The following is a 17756-nucleotide window of genomic DNA, read 5'->3' as shown; positions in this document are numbered from 1 at the left end:
AATTTATTGACCCCTCCCCACCTGGAAAAGGGACCTGCAAAAAACAAGGAAACAGAAGGATTGAAATATAAATAGATTTAATAGGATAAGACTAAATGATTAACAATAACAGTAAAGAACCACTATTGATCCCAATACTAACATAAGATATACAAGGATATATACAAGGATATATGTAGGATATACACAGCCAAATATACCAGTAAGAAACTGCACTCCCAGCAGCGGACAGCAAATGTTGGACACTGCAAGCACTGTGGCTTCGGGAGGAAGGGAAGGGCTTAGTGGTCCCGCACCAGGGCAAGGAGCCCTCTGGACCGCCACCATCAAGGGAGAGAGAAACTATGCAGTATACTTTCTAATTTATATTGAATGTGATGTTGAATCCCACATAGCCTAGCTAATATGAAGTAAATATTTTCATGAATTCAGACACTAGAGTCTCCTAAAAGTGCAAATTTCCCAAGCATTGCAAGTTAGTCCTGTGTCGCTCAAACCAGGACACATACAAACTTTTTTACTAATCATACAGACTGTCCATCACTTGTCAGTTCTCCCTTCACACTAGCCTTGGGGTCCAATGTGAAAGCAGAGCATCCCCCATTCAAATACTGTTGACCTACACATTTCAACCAGCAGATCCCTCCAGACAACGAAAAATGTAAGGCCACCAGAATCCGTAGGAACTAAAGAGAATAAGTACAAAAGTCTCAGGAGCAAGTGCTCTGCAAGGTAGCTTTCAGGAGAAAAGGACTTCATTGCTGCTTCCCCTTCTCCAGTTTCAGTTTTTACCAGGGTTAGTTATTTCCCACCCCTGCAGCAATTACAAATCATTTTACAGATAGGCATGAAATTCACAGCCTACTGTCCAAAGTCTGGAAGTCAACTTGCAGGTGGCAAAAAAGCAGGAAAGACAGGAGGTGGTACACTTTAAATCTGCCCAGAAAGAGATATAACTGGGTATGTATCCCAGTTTTTAACTGCACTTCTGACTTTTATGGAAGGATTATTGACGATCAAATCAGTGATGATGAAGAGCAACATTTACATTTACTGTGATCAAGTGAAAGACTATTCCTGACCAGCAACTGGAACTCAAAAAGCAAGTCAATTGCCATTGTGCTAAATTCAACCTAGAGACTGCTAAGGAAAGAGTAAGCCCTGCTTTCCCCTCACACCTGCCTTTTATTAAGTCTAAGGTTTGCATAACGACACCACGAGTCCAATCAGTAACTGATACAAAAAGGCTAACCCTGCAAGATATCGGGGGAAATTTTTTTCTAATTAGATCAGCATGCTCATCAACTCACTGACCTTCAATACCAAGTTTTCACATATGAAGCAAAGGACCCGCACAGGAAGGAAAGAGGAAGCGTACTGCCTACTGTCAGGGAAGATGCAGCAGAATGTAAGACTATACATTCAGTCACAGGCTTTCTAAATTAAGACTCCTTTAAAGTAAAGGTGATAACTTCATTATTGCTGATATTTTTCTTGTAGTATGAAAGAAATGTATCAAAAAACATACGCAAGCATATTTTAATGCTCACAACAGCACATGCTGGTAGCAAAATTCATGCATGTGGGTCACATTTTATAGCTTAGTCTGCCTTGGATTTGGAGTTTTGGTGGGTTTTTTTTTCCCTGAAAGAATCAACCAGTGAATACAAGAAGTCTGGGGAGGGGGCAAGGGAGAATAATTTAAAAAAGAAAAATTAACTATGTCAAATACTTCCCAGAAACTAAGTAGTGAAGACACTCAAACAGGTCAGTAATTAGTTATGGTCCAGACAATAACTATGTCAGCAGCTCATGTTCTACACTGAGTTCATAACGGAAAGAAGTATTTACAGGATGTGGTCTTCTTAACTGCAAGACACCCTTGCTCAGCAACTGCTGCAATGCTTTTGCAACAAAAAGTCAATTACTTGCCTAAAAAGCAATGTTTTACATTTATAAAAGGCTTGATGGAATGAGACTAAAGTATACAGAACAGACCATCACCTCCCACATGGCAAGTTAAAAATTTACTTACATTTACTTTCTTATAACCAAAGAAAAACCCCTCTAAAAATTCCAAAACGACCAATATAAGAAGGTGCCTTGCCAAGAAGTGCTCACGATAAAGGCTTTGGGTTGTTCAGTTGGGGCTAATCGTAACGTTAAGGTTAAAAAAAAAATGTAGAAAAATATTCAATTAATATCGACCTGTAATTCAAATGCTGAATACTGAAGATATTCATAAAAATAAAAATTGAGACCTGAAATACACAACAGTGCCAGTGATCTAGATACATCTTTCATCTGTCACAGTGTTCTTAAAAAGTAACCAAAGATACACAAGATGCACCTCAAGCTTCTTATAGCTTCCTTTAAAGCTAGATGATGCCACTTTATAGCCGATGATGCCCATTACTTAGAGCAGAAAGCACTCTACTTCCAATCTTAACAGGAAAGATAATTTCTGCCATATGAAGTCCATGTAATAAAATAGTTTCTGTTAACGTTTAGGTGTCTGGATGTAAAGCAAGTCTAATAAATGCTACGGGTGAAACCAGTCTCACTGCAGCACATGCAAGCTTCTCATGCAAATTCCTATTCTATTGCCCCTCCTACTAATTGATTAACTAAGAGCCACCCACATCTTGCAGCTGAAAAACACACTTAACAGTAAATCCTGATATGAAGAAAATGAAACAACTTTTTTTTAATCAAAATAAAATAATCTGTGATGCTGTTTTCTGGTCTGCTCTCAAATCAACGTTATCAATGTCTTGGAGAGCCTAAGGAGAAGTGATAAATTCAGTCAGAAACCACAAGATGAAACAATGCATAACAGCCAATATGCTTTCAAAAGTCACATCAGTTATATGTCATGGTTAATTAAATCACACAGACTACAATTAAGTTGCCAAGTACCTTAAAAAAAAAAATAAAAAAAAATCAAGACAACCTTTTAATGGAGAGATAACAAAAGAGATACTGGGTAAATCCACAGACTTGGTTCTATTATGCTATCAACAGCACAGGAAGATGTTAGTAGAAAATTTTGAATGAACTCTGGAATGGGAAAAAAATTCAGTAGACTCCGTAGGCTTACATGTTTATTAAAACCAGAAATGGCATGGGCTTTGATGAGGGTTTAAGTTGGTCAAACAGTGAGAAAAGACAACATACTAAAACTGTTGCAAATATAGTGCAATTTGCCACCATTTACAGCTTCTGAACAGTAAAAACCAACTTTGTGTTAAGATTAGGTTTTATGGAACTGCACTAACACTATGATAGTGGCAAGTCCAACCTGAACACAGATGTGTGAACTAATTTCAAAGATTATTTGAAAATTAATACCTGTTACTAGTGATGATGAGGAATGAACCAGGAATAAGTTTTTAACTTGATATTTCACACCGAAAATGTCAGCAAACCAGGCCAGACTCTAGAGAAATAAGAGATACCTCTAAGGCAGGGGGAGGAGGCGGACAAACACAGATACTTGCTCCGGTGCACTGCAAGTACATTTCAGAAACACAAAAGGACAGAAGGAAAACAGAGACCTGATAGAACATTTCTTTGCTCTATTTCTGGTACTTCCTACAATTCAATAGCTACAGAACAGTGCTGTAGCCACTGCTATCTGGCAGACAAGTAGAAACATTGGAATGAATTGTACTTGAGCAGATCAGGCCTCCCTTTGGCCAGAAGGGCCCCTATTCATTCACGAAACACAAAATTTGGTGACTAGAATGAACATAAACATCACACTTCACAGAAGAAAAAAGGCTGAGAAGGAGGAAAGTTCCTGTGTATCAGAACATGTCTTCTATATATTCTCTCATAATTACCTCAAAGAAGGCTGAGACCAGACAAACTAACACACATCATAATCAGGGAAGACAAGTGGACTGCCAGAACAAATATGAAAGCACATGAGAACCCAGCTGGTATGGACCTAGACACAAACAAGCAACTCCAGAAGTTGTTTTGGACTGTACGGCTCATCTCTCAGCAGATGAGCACATCCTTAGTTGGTGGTATCATTACCATGGGACAGCTAAAAAATTCAGGGAACAGGAAGGGTAGAATTTAAAACACAAAGTAACACCAGCATCTCCTCTTTCAACCCAGAAGACAGGAACACATCAAGCTTCCAACTCTGCTTCATAACTGAACTCTTAATATCATTTTTAAAAAGTATAGAAATGATGGGAATTATGGCCTTTGCTACAGCCAGGCTTCACATGAAGCAACCTTATTATTAAATGTTTGATTTAAATAAATCCGATTTAAATAAATCCATGCCTTCCACAGTAACAAAAAGAAAACACTTGCCTCTTCACTCCCTTTCAGGGACCTATCACTTCTTACACAAGACAGAACAACAATAAGAACCTTACGTAAGATAATTCACTGAAGTTAATTTTTAACTCTATGTCTAATCACAGTGATGGAAGAGAAAAAACAAACAAGAGAAAACATTCAGAAAGGACACGCAAAATTGCTTTAAAGATACATACTTCATTACTCTGGGTTTAAGAGAGCTATAAAATCAAGGCTTTCTAATTATTTCAGATAAGAAAAAACCTATGCAAAATACTCATTAGAAAACAATCAAATGGAATTACAGCTTCTAGAGACATGTATTTTTCTGTCAATGCAATTTTTAATATATTTGCCTTCCAACTAGGAAGAATCAAAATGACTGCCACCTCCTTTGCGAACAAGGAAGTAATACGCAACAAAACATGCTCTGCCCTGGGACTGTTTCTATATCATAATAAAATTCTGCAATATTTGGAGGTATTAATTGCAAATGTTCCCACTTCCTGTCCTGAGAACTTGCTGGAATTAAGAGTTTGGGCAGAAACAACATCTTTCACTGATCATTTTTATTTTCACCAGCCCTGGTTTTCTACCTGCAGTATGAAGCAATTACACAAAACTGTGACAGGGATGTAAAGAAACACACAAGCTATCAGCCTTACAAAAAAAAAAAAAGGGGGGGGGGGAAACCCACAAACACACACCCCACCCCCCCAAAAAAACAACACCAAAACCCTGTATACTGTGCACAGCCCTAGATATCCAAGAAGAAAAACATAATACTCTTTTTCCTATCCAGCAGCTCTATTGGTAGCTTCCTTGTTTCAATTTCCATCTACGGGATATGTTAATTAAAAGAAAACCAAAAAAGGGTACGAGGAAAAAAATGTTCGTGAAAATGCTGAAAGTGTAAGTCAGCAATTGTTATTTAATACTATCTTCAATACAAGAAGTCCTTTATTAACCCCTAAACTCAGAGAAGAAACCAGATTTGAAAAATATAACTACCACATTCTGTTTCAGATGAGTGTGATATTTTTATTCATTTGACATATGTTGCTTCCTGAATGGGTTCAATGTATTTTGGCATCCCAGAACAAAACTGCTCTCATCGTGTTTGGCACTTCATGTACAATGCAGCCAGGAAGCCACTCCTTAGACTGTGCAGCCATCTGCAGCAGACACCAAAGCTTTCTAAACAAGCAAGCTGCACTGCTGTAAATATGCAGTATTTCAACATACAATAAAAGTTCTCCTCTATTAACCAGACTCTCCATTTAATTGCCTGCAGATAAATTCATGCAATCTGCAACACATAATACATCAGCACAAAGCAAAACAGAAAGGGGAAAAAAAAACCCCCAGAACTATTTCTTATCAGAAGATTCCTGGTTTCTTAATTATTTTGCTTTCTAAATTGTGTCATCCATATATTAAAACAAAACAGCCCCTGCTGCCCTGCTTTACATGTACTCCACCCAAAAAGTAACTGGCAGAATTCCTAGCTAAAACTAATATGAATCAAACAACAGAGGTCAGAAGAACATAGCAGGCCCAAAACAATATGAGACTTTGAGATACAAAGCAAGGAGAGACTGGGTGCATGGGAGAAGGAGGAGGAACCCACATTCAAAACCCTCTAGCTAATAAGATGGATAAACTGCCCAGAAAAACTGCTGCACCAAATCTAGACAGGTTACACAATTCAGTCTGCGTAACAGGAACAACAGTGGAAACACATTCTTAGACCAGAGTTCAAAAAAAAAAAAAAGGAGTGCACGTGGAAATGTGTATTCATTCCCCATTTTGGGATTGTGAGATTTCAAAAAAAATACATCCTAACAAAAAGTACACATAAACATGCACCCCGACACTTAAAATGCTACGAAGTGTGCTAATGAAATCCAGTACTTAAAAAAATAGCATATACAACTGGACTTCCATTTTACTTTAAAATACTTCCCCCTTAAAGAACACTTCCTTCCAACCTAGGCAATTCTATGATTCTGTCTCGCGTCACCTACCTCAACAAGCCGGTTTGGTTTTACTTTTACATTTGTTTAGTATAAAATGCAGCACTAAACCCAGTAAGCTTTTATTTACAATGCAGCTTTAAAAAGAGTTTGAGTTTTACTTTAATAGACCTTTTTCACTGCTATGATAAGGAGTAGCCACTATTACTGTAAAGAGCAAAAGTTAAAAAAAAAATAATAATTTTTTCCAGATTCTAAGCATCTTCTCCTTTTAGTTTATACCGTAATTATGACACATATTAGCTCAACATGATTCTCAGCAGCTTCAAGAGTTACCGTCATGGGCAAATATAGGAATCCCTGAACTGCACCTCCGTCTACTGTTTTCTTCTACAGTCATTTTACAACCAATACATAAATCCTGATCCATTCCAATTAGTGCATCACAATTGTGATGCACAAAAATTACTCCTCTTTGTATTAGCTGTGGTTCTAACTACAAGATTCTTCATATCTCCCATGTGACTAAGCACTGTTATTCTTGTCCTGTATTTACTCAGCTCTGCTCTCACAATGTCCGTTTGATTTTTGCCCACTTATAATCTCTTTTCACTCCCAACACAGTAATGAAGTGTTTAAGATAATATTTTTTGTACTAAATTATTTTTCTTTTTACTTAGTGTTGTGTTACTCTAAGCCAACAGATGCTGATTAAAGAAAAAAGAAGAGCTATTAGGTTATTTTTATTTTACTACAACAGGCGTTTTGGAGATCGGATAAGCAACTGTTATAACAAAATTAACAGAAGGCTATTCTTGAATGATTTCCAAAGTATTTTTGCCTCTTTAGATTGGGAATAATGCTAGCTTACTGCTTACAATTAAAAAAATTAAGAATTACTTGTAATTTAGACAATTATATTGAAGTACAGTTTCTCTTAAAGTACTGTTATCAACATAGATAATAATTCACTCTCTAAAATAAAAAACATGATTTCATTAAGATTCTTCCTTCCCACCACAGTGCAAATTACAGCCTCAAACCTGAATTCAAAGTTGATTTAATAATAACTCAGCTTAAAGTGTTATTTAACTTCTGACATCCTGTGCTTTCTAGCAAGAGGGGAAAAAAAAAAAAAAAAAAAAAAAGAGGTACAATACTACTTTGACACTATTGCACTATTGAAGTAAAAAGTGGGACAGTGCCTTACTGATTTGCTATTAACATGTCAGCCTCTTTTTCTCCGAATAGGAAAATGGAACTGAATAGCACAATGTAGGAAGTTCAAAATTTTCAAAACTGTGATCTTAAATAATTTTAATTGTCCAGTGCATACTTCCCTTCAGACTTTTCAAAGATTAAAAACAAGTTAATACAAGTTCAGGGAACACGAGTAACATTCTGATTTTGAGCGAAGGTTATTCCTCTGTAGATATTTCATACTCCTAGGCTGAAATTTAAAAATTTGTCACAATTTAACACAACTGGAACAATGGTTGATCTATGGATCTAAAATGAGCAAATATGTATTTGAATTCAGTAGACTCGCTCCATCTAGGCAGGGACTCGCTCCATCTAGGACAGTTGAGAGAAAGCAAGGAGTGTTTTTAAAAGTTTAAGAAATAATTTGTTGGTTCTTGAACAGTCGTTTTGTATAAAGGGAGAAGTAAGAAAGAGGACAAGAAAAAAGTATTGATTAAATATATGTTTCTCTCCCATCCCAACACTTTCTTTTAACCTGCTCCATTGACAGGGCCACAATCCTTCCCTTGAGGCATCACAGGCGGCTGCTGCAAAACCAATTCAGTAACACGAATGTAATGAAAGACTACAGGACATTTGAAATCTTGACAATACCTCTCCCACAGATCCCACAGGTTTCCCACAGGAAAATCCCACAGAAATGTTTGTCTGCTCCACTGTCTTTCTCTCATAAGAGCAGCATTGCAAAAAGCACACAGGAATGTCACCATCCTCAGCACTTCTGCTTTGCTTCAGTAAAGCAAGACAAAATAAGGGCTCCTTGAAAAATAGAGGAGCATGCCCAGATAAAAACAAGCAGAAGAGTAAATTATTCTCATGTAAGTCTATTAAAATCTATTTTAGGTCTCTCTTGCTTTTCTAGTACTTTTACTGTTTATATTTTCATTTATTTACATGAAATCTCTGCTATTGGACCCAAAGGATTAATGTTTAGATTAAGAATAATGCACCGGGAGAACAGGATCTTCTAATAGCCACAGAATGCTCCCTCCTCCACAAAATATTGTTCAGAAAAAGAAGTCTCCTAAAAGAAAAGACACAACTAAGATGCAGTATAGTTAAACAATCGTATAGTAAAATAGTAAAGCTCTGACAGCTTCTCCCTCCCCCCTATCAACATTTCTGATCTTACCCATCAGAATCAAAGCCAGATGGCTTGCCAAATTCAGTTCCAGTTTATTTCCCCTTCCTCTCACATTGCCAGAAAGGATGGAAACACACAGGTTTAAACATCTTTTTCTCCTCTTCCTACTTAGAGTTGAGTCCTTAACTTAATTGTTACCTTGCTTTTAATAGTTTTCCAACACCCATATGTAAATCAACAAAAGCAACCTTAAAGTAAAATTCTAGGTTTGCTCCAAATGTTATTTTCTAGCATTCTACACTCGATTCCCTCTGCCTGTAATTCCTCCCAGAAGGAGATCTACTGAAGAATGCATTAATATTCTCCATACTTAGAATAAATCACCCTGTATAAGTCTACTAAAGCACAACTGAAATAAATGGTATAAAGGCTGGATCGCTATGAATCAGAAAGATGTGAACTTTTGAATTTTATCCCTCAGTGATGAACTTCATTGCCAATCCCCAAAAAATACAGAGCACTTCAGAACTTAAATAACCCACAGCTCCAAGGTTAACATCCCATATGATTATGTGACCAGAAGTAACCCAAAATGAGTATGTTCTCCTAAAAGGAGCTAACTACCAAGCTGACATTCCAGGTCACCACAGACTAATTTGCCACAGCAAGAAAACGTACCAGCAGCAGCAGGTTCATCTCCTCCTTCAGGCAGACATGCCTACTCCATAGGCCAAAGTGGAAACTAAGTAAATTCAACACCTGCATATTATACTCTAGCATCAGCATGGAAAGTGAGCATTTACAGAGCATTTAAGTGATGAAAGATTCAGACTTCTATGCTACCATACTTTCAGTTTACTTTTACCTAAAATACAGGCCTCAACCCCGTAAATACTTCTGCAGCCAAGCTTTTTTGTTTGGTTTAACCACAAGCATGCATAAGCACGTACAGATTATTAAGCATATCATTTCACAGAGGGGAAAAAGCACATTAATTTGCATTAGTATCATTATTTAAGAGTTCTCCAATATCCCATTTCAACTATAAACCTCCGTCCTATCCTCAGGGTTACCTGTACGTAAAGAAAGAAGACTTGCAGTAATTCGATGAAATTGCTGACAATTGGGTTGATCTTCTAAACTATCATTTCTCCCCTCAGGGAGAGTAAAGACAGGATGACTACAGTCACATGTTGGGGAAAAAGCAGCAATTACCAAGAAGTTTCTTAGCAGCCTAACAGAAGTCTCTTGGACAAGCCTGGAAACACTTTCTACCATCCAAACACTTAAAATGATATCCATAGCCATTGTGGATGACTGAACCTGTGACTGACATGCACAGGCATCTTTGCACTGCATTTCACACATTTGTTCAGATGTACTGACGTATCATGAAGCACCTATGCCCTCTCCTTTGGAAGTCTGGTTGGAAGTTTTGGAAGATACGTACAAAAGCAAGTGTAGGGTCCTGCACCTGGGAAGGAAGAATGCCAAGCACCAGTATATGTTAGGGGCGGACATGCTGGGAAGCAGCTCTGAGGAGAAGGACCTGGGGGTTCTAGTAGACAGCAAATTATCCATGAGCCAGCAGTGTGCCCTTGTCGCCAAGAAGGCCAATGGCATCCTGGGCTGCATAGGAAAGACTGTGGCCAGTAGGTTGAAGGAGGTCATTCTCCCCCTCTACTCTGCACTGGTGAGGCCACAACTGGAGTACTGTGTCCACTTTTGGGCTCCCCAGTTCAAGAGGGACAGGGAACTACTGGAGCGAGTCCAGCGAAGGGCAACCAAGATGATTATGGGACTGGAGCATCTCCCTTACGAGGAAAGGCTGAAAGAGCTGGGACTCTTTAGCCTGGAGAAGAGAAGGTTGAGGGGGGACCTGATTAATGTTTACAAGTATCTGAAGGGTGGGTTTAAGGAGGACGGAGCCAGGCTCTTTTCAATGGTTCCCAGCGACAGGACAAGGGGCAATGGGCACAAGCTAGAACATAGGAAGTTCCGTTCAAATACACGGAAAAACTTCTTTACAGTGAGGGTGATAGAGCACTGGAACAGACTGCCCAGGGAGGTTGTGGAGTCCCCTTCTCTGGAGATTTTCAAGACCCGCCTGGATGCAGCCCTGAGGGATGTGCTTTAGGTAATCCTGCTCTAGCAGGGGAGTTGGACTAGATGATCTCTAGAGGTCCCTTCCAACTCTGAAGATTCCGTGATTCCGTGAAAAACTCCAAGGCCAAAGTGGGCAAGGGAGGCTGAAGAAATAATTTCCGCAACCATACTAAACTCAGACTCCACATTATGGTACAGAGGACTAAGAAAGAACATGAAACTTTTCTTCCATAACTGCCTGGTAAGATGGAGCCCCCTACGCAGCTGCTACAGGAACTTCTCATGCCAAACAGAGTTGAAGACAGAGGAGAAGCTGTGAAGGCAGCAGTAAAACTCAAAGCGCAGTACTTCAGACACCAAGACCACCCTTCCGTAGCTATCTTTAATATAGTAGCAGAAGTTCAAATATTTTTAATTTAGTTAATGATACTGGAGCTTTCACCACCAAGGACAGTAAGGCCCTGGCCACTTCAGAGGAAGATACCCCCTGTTCCAAATAAACAGTATTTGGAACTCAAGTATTTGTAACTTTTAGTAACACTTCAAACCACTTCAGATTTTCTTCCACTCTTAAAGCTAGCCCAGGACAACTGATACAAGAAGTAGCCACTGAGCACTAAGGAGCTCACAGGAAGACAACTATACCCCAGCCATCTACTTCAGAAGCGCAATTTTAAGTTCCAGAAAACACAAAACTCAACACTCCTAAAACAAGTATTTCCTTCCCGTTTGTTCCCAGAAAGGAAATTCTACTCAAATAGCTGCAGTCTCTCCTACTGGAAGTGTGTGACAGTCGAGAACAGTCAGACCATGTCTATACATCTCTCTTCATTCCACCCCAGTCAACTTTGTAACGGGTCCTACAAGACACGAAGCACAGTACTGTACGTATTGAACTATATGAACTTGGAGAATTCAGCGTGCTTAGAAGACTTTTTTGTTTGGAAAGGGAGCTCATGCACCCAGTGTAATTCGAAACTGATCACTCTAAAGATACTGATGTACAGTTTCTTCCAGTTATTATTCTCACAATGTGCATCTGAATAAGAGAATCTTAAAGAATTTTTGCTTTTAGCCGTTGTTTTACTTTGCATATATAATATAGCCTTATGCTTGCAGAAAGCAGTTATGCAAAAGCATGAAACAAAAATTCGAAAAAAACATAGTTCTATTTACAAATGATGTAAGAGTGTATAATATTAGATACTTAAAAATTGAGAAACTACGAACAAAGTTGTGCATTTTGGAATCAATTACCATCTTTCTGGTAGCTTTGCTCTTACAGGGACAGAAGTTGTCCTTACTATCGTTAAGTGATCTTTACAGTCTATTGTGCATCATCATTGGATGGATACAGAACAGAGGAAGGCATAAAGCATTCCCCCACCTTCCTTAATCAAAGCTGTGTACAAGACTTGTTACCTAACAATATTGAGCCTTCAAATGCAACAAGAAGCTCCAAACGCTTGGTTGCCTTCAGACATTATTACAACTTCTAGGACAGCCACAGCAACCAAGATAGTTCACATCATTGTTCTCAGACTCTGTTTAAACATCACTTTTTGTTCCTATGTATAATGATCACTTAGTATCATGTATCTACAAACTAATTCCAGATACAGAAAGAACTAGTCTACTTTTCAACTTAAACTACCCCAGGGAAGTCACAACGCTGATGTTCTCCCAATTTAAGTACACTTCAGTTTGGATTCGTTTAGACCAAGTGAAGAGGTTTGTTTACCTTTATTTCTCAGTTATGCAAAGTCACGATGTGTTTCTAAAGGTGGAAGGCGCAATTTAGTTGAAACTTTATGCTTCTGTACCACCTTCAGGGGAACTGAGTGAAACTAAATAGAGTCAAATACCCGTATTGAAATTTAAGCATCAGAGAAACAAGTATCTTAAAAAGAACTGGTAACTAATGAGGGAGAACTGCAGGAAAGCAGAATTATCCCAAGACTACTATGTAATAAAAATACTTCCATTTCTACCATAGCAATATTCACTTTTTCCATTTTTCTTAGGCAGAAGATGAGAGTTATAAATCTCGTCTAAATCAGCATCTTACTTTCAAAACTTAACGTTTATGTTTTTACTGACATACATGAACTTTGTATTCTTAATGAGAAATGAAGGCTGTATTTCAATAAAGTAATCATTTTACATCAAAAAATCCTTCAAAAAACCCCATACACATCTTGTCATGGGAGCAGCCACATTTCCCTATATATCACCTGTCCCCTTGAACTCAACAAAATTGATTAACAATTAACTATTACTGAAGTACACTGGGCAGTGTTATTTAGGACCACTAATTTTTACCAATATTTAATCAGCAGGAGAGACCATGCCAGCTGTGCTGATACAGCGGGCTCTGCATGGCACCCTCACAGTTGGAAACTGCAGTGGCACACTGCAGCTGCTCCCTGAGAGCATGAAGGGAACCCTAAGGACTGTGTGAAATCCATGTTCGAAGCTTTGACAAGCCCCGACCCCACCAAAAAAAGTACTTCTTGTCCAGAACCAGAGCAGAGTTTGCCATGCGAGTAGCCACAGAACTGTTACCAAGTTCCCCACAACGCTAACAAAAAGATATTTTCTACGCATTCAAAACATTAAGCAAACCTCTCAAAATCAGTTAAACTTTTAGAAGTTGTAGAAGACGTAACCTATACCTCAGAAACATGCAGTGGGCTTCACAGACATTCCAAAGACAACAAACTAGCAATGTAAAAGGTTACCACAAACGCTGTACTTTCTAAACGGGGGTAGGGGGGGAAGGGGGCCAGGCATTAACTACAGACTATTTATTACACAAACTGATCAAACTGATAAACATGTTACCTTCAACATTTTCATTCTGATGTGAGAAGCCTCGTCTGACATATTGTTTTACTTACTCAAAAACTGACAAGATAAAATAGCAATGTTTCTAAATCTTCATTTTCCAGATAATTCACATTTAACTACCTGTATCAACTACGTCACTATCAACAGCTGCATGCTCACATACAAATACAGTCTACTATTTTCATATCCATAAAAGTAGCTTTTCCATCAACTCAACTAGTTACTCATTCAGAAAATGTTAGATTTGTAACTCCTTTATGTCAGACCCTCCTTTAGCAGATCAGGTTATTCTATAGGGAGAATCTGCTGAAGAGATGACATACCAGCCATCTGATCTTTACGTAACATTTTCCCTGGAAGATTTTCCCTTTTGCTTGGGAGCAGGAAGGACAAAAAACAAGAAAACAAAGCAGACAGCCAGTGATTCATTACACCCCTACAGGAAAGCTGAGTTGAGGAATTTGCTCCCATCCCCTTCTACTTCTAGAACCTACTGCAAACATGCTATGTATAATGTATGCTACATATGTGCAAGCCTTTCCTTAGCTTTGATGTTCCAAGCATGGTTCTTTGTGCCTGGGACTATAGACTCTAAACAAATTCCACTGAGGACAAATCATCACACTGTCTTCTTACACCACCAGATTAATACAGTACACAACTTTCAATCAATAATACTTTCTCCATGGAGCCCCCTCATCAATTCTATATGAATGTGATGTGCAAAAGGATACCCGACAGAGCACTACGTTTATACCAAACATTATCTACTGGGCAGCTTATTCATAAGACAAATCTAATCGTATTTTTACTAATATGATAATTATCCTACCGATAATCATATTGCATTGCATGTCACACACTGTAACTTCTAGCTCTTAGATTGCAAGCATACCTACTTAAAATTACCAATGTTTACTTAGCTTAATTGAATGAGCAAGGAACTGCCAGGTCAAAAGAATGTTTCCTCAAGCCATCGACACGTATCTATGATACTTGTTTCAAGCAACATGAGCTACCATGTGTATACTTAAACCTTTTTATTCATAATATGAATAATGATGTCAGACTGATTTTTAGTTGAGATGGCTGATCTCGAGAAAGAATACACTCTTTCATAACTCCTAAACTATGTTAATGACATGAATGGCATTCTATGATATGACCATTAGCTGTAAGCAGTACTGAATTACACTTTCATCATTAAAAAGGGCCTTATCCATAGCTACCATGGTGACAAAACGCTAGCGTAAAAAGTTGCGGCTCCACTACAAGGATCTATTCTTCTACATGGCATTGAAAAATATCAAGTGCATCATGAGAAACACAAAAGGTCTGAAAAGAAACAAAATTACATCCATTACCAACATAGTGGTTTACAACTAAATTTGTCATGCATTGCTACAATTCCCCAACCCACCCCCACCGCCAAAGAATCTCAAGTCATTATCGGGACTGAAACACTGCTTTGGAAAGTGATCGTTCTTTGTAAAAGGATTACTCTATTTAGACTTCATTGCTTTTCTGCCAAGCATCAGCCATATAAGGAAACTGAAGTTCACTGCCATTTATTTTCTTCAGCCCTTTCTGACGCCTAAGAAGAACCCTTAACTGCTGCCTGGAAAGGTAAGTCTATAAATTGGAAGGCAAATCATTTACTTGTTATCAGCCATAGAAGCCACTTTAGTGCAGCTAAACTAAAATTTTTCCTCACGGTATATGAAACAGATGAAGTAGGATTAATAATTTTTTCCTCAAATGCTACATTATTTGATGTTGTTAAAGAACTGCATATGTAGGGGTGTTAAAAATTTCGCATAGAAATTACTTTGTCCAAGCCTCACAAATACCAACGCATCTCAGACACTTGAGAGACACACACATCCTATCCGACCAACATACTGCTTTCAAGTTTGACAAACAGGAACAAAAATTTAAATAAGCTAGCACAGAGCTATGGCTTCTAGCTCATTTTGAACATTCACAAAATGAGAAATTCCTTGCCTTCATGGAAGAACCAACTAATTGCCTCTTTGAGGCATGTGAAATTATCTGCGGTGAGCAATATTGCTTTCACTACATGCAACTAGTAAGTTGGCATAACTTAACAAGCACCACCAGTACACAACCTTCCACCAAAACTTGGCATTTAGTTTCCCCTCCAACAGCATCAACAGCTTCAAACAGGAATCCTTTCAAAAACGATAACGGAGAAAGTGGTCATCAAAACTAAACAAGGCTACCTTAACTCAGAGGTTCGACTGCACATACTTTTAAGAAGTCAGACCACTAGCTAGCTTTTTTTTTTTTTTTTTTTTAAATGGAGGTTCTTCAGATAAACTTGTGCAATGATCAAAATGCAATACGGACCTCTCCTACACGAGCTGAAAAATATGCAGTCCAACTCGTCATCTTGAGGACAGAGAGGGGGCGGAGGGGAGGAAGAGAGGTGGTGGCAGCAGTCGAGGGGGAAAAGCGCGACAGCATTTACAGAGGACACAAGGACACAGTTTTATAAAGAAATTTAACAGCTATCTTGAAGACGACCGACCACACACTAATCGATATTCCAGAAAACAAGGTGACAGACAAACAAGAAACGGCAGACATAGGGAGGGCCAAGCCTCAAGATCTTTCGATTAAATAAAAAATACTACCTCCTTTAGAACTTTCTTATTTCCCGAGAAGCTGATTATACTCGCAGGGTTAGCAATCGTTTTGGAAGGGAATGAGCTGAAGCAGCAGAGTCACGGAGTCGAGCAGTTTCAGTTCAATACCTTCTCCGACCGAACAAAGAAACTTCTGTGTCTGAGGAGCTTAAAAACTTTCGGTCCTCCCCAGACTCTCTCCTCAGCCTCCATGAAAACAGCGACTACGTTCATACGATCGGCATTTCGGCGAGAGGGGGAGAAACACAAAGGACAGCTGAACTACGGAAGGCGGAAAACACACGAAAATAAAGGCCAAAAACAGGATATCAAAACGAAGCGTGAACTCCTTCCTTTTTCACCACCCCCTTCAGCAGAGCAAGGATTTTTCTGTTGTTGTTGCTGCTGATGCTGCTCCCCAAGCCTTCTCCATTTAATTTACCTTGTCTGTCGGCCGTCTAGACCAGATCCAGCGGGCAGGAGTTTCTTCCGACCCCACGGAAATATATTAAATCCAATCGAGTTCTCTTCTCGGGAAAGGGGAAGGGGGCAGAGGAGAAAGGGGCGGGGGGATAAAATTAATAAAAAAAGATGCAACAGCTTTCGGCGAGGATGGGGGCGTCCGCGGAGCGCGCGACGTGCGTGTGCGCGGGGGGAACGCAGCCGCGGAGCCGCGCTCCTCCCGGCCCCCGCCGTCAGCGGCGCCGGGCTCTGCCCCGCGGGCGGCCCCGAGCCGCGCCGGCCCCGCCCGCCAGCAACGACTCCCGGCGGCGACAGCCCAGCGCCCACCACCCCGCCCCGTACCGCCACCCCCGGCCCAGCCAGCGCGGCCCGGCCCGCCACCGCCCCTGGCCCGACGGCCTGCCTGCCCGCTCCGCCCCCCGCTCCTCACCCGCCGCCGCGCTGCCCCAAAGCGGCCACCGCCCCACACGACCCCCTCCCCCTTCCTTCCCTCCCTTCCCGCCGCCGCCGCCAAGGGCAGGAGGGAAGCGGGTGGCCGCCTGCCTCACCTGCCTGCCCGCCCGCCCGCCGCCGCCGCCCTCTCTCCCCGCCTCCTTTCGCACACTTCCCCCTTCTCCCGCCACCCGCGCCCCGGCCTCGGCAGCAGGGGCCCGGGGAGGCGGCGGAGCTGTGGGGAGGGGGAAAAACCCGGGGGGGGGGGGGAGGGGTGGAACGGGGGACGCGGCGGGGAAGGGACCGGGGTAGGGGGGAGGTGAGGCCGCCGCGCCCCTGCGGCAGCCGGCACCGCCGCCCAGGCCGGGGGAGGCACCGCGGCGGCAGGGGTGGGGGCGGGATCCGGGCCGGGGCCGGGGCCGGGCGGAGGCGGACGCCGCAGGAGCGGGCAGGCGCGGCACTCGCGCCCCCACTGGCGAGGAGGAGACGGGCCCCACTAGCCTCCCCTCCCCCCGCACCGGTGTGGGGCTGAGCGCAGGAGGCCGCGGCGCAGCCAATCCTCAGCCAGGGGCGTCGTGAGGGACGGGCCGCCGCAGCCAATGGGGCTCGGCGGGG

At 40.9% G+C, this 17756-nt stretch overlaps 1 protein-coding gene across 13 annotated transcripts in view; it reads right to left on the bottom strand.

Annotated features, from left to right (window-relative positions):
• Positions 1-16984, bottom strand: part of ERBIN (erbb2 interacting protein) — a 120246-nt gene extending 103262 nt beyond the window's left edge. For 5 of the 13 annotated variants that reach the window (XM_074571056.1, XM_074571065.1, XM_074571067.1 and 2 more), the window contains exon 1: positions 16690-16971. The gene's annotated coding sequence lies outside the window, so the exon portion shown is untranslated. Of the gene's footprint in view, positions 1-16256; positions 16472-16689 lie in introns of those variants that run through there. The other 8 variants (XM_074571057.1, XM_074571062.1, XM_074571060.1 and 5 more) reach the window with 6 other exon arrangements.
• Positions 16985-17756: the final 772 nt, after the last annotated feature.

The sequence above is a fragment of the Larus michahellis genome, chromosome Z, assembly GCF_964199755.1.
Source record: "Larus michahellis chromosome Z, bLarMic1.1, whole genome shotgun sequence".
Classification (NCBI taxonomy): domain Eukaryota; kingdom Metazoa; phylum Chordata; class Aves; order Charadriiformes; family Laridae; genus Larus; species Larus michahellis.
This window is presented reverse-complemented; position numbering and strand designations above follow the sequence as displayed.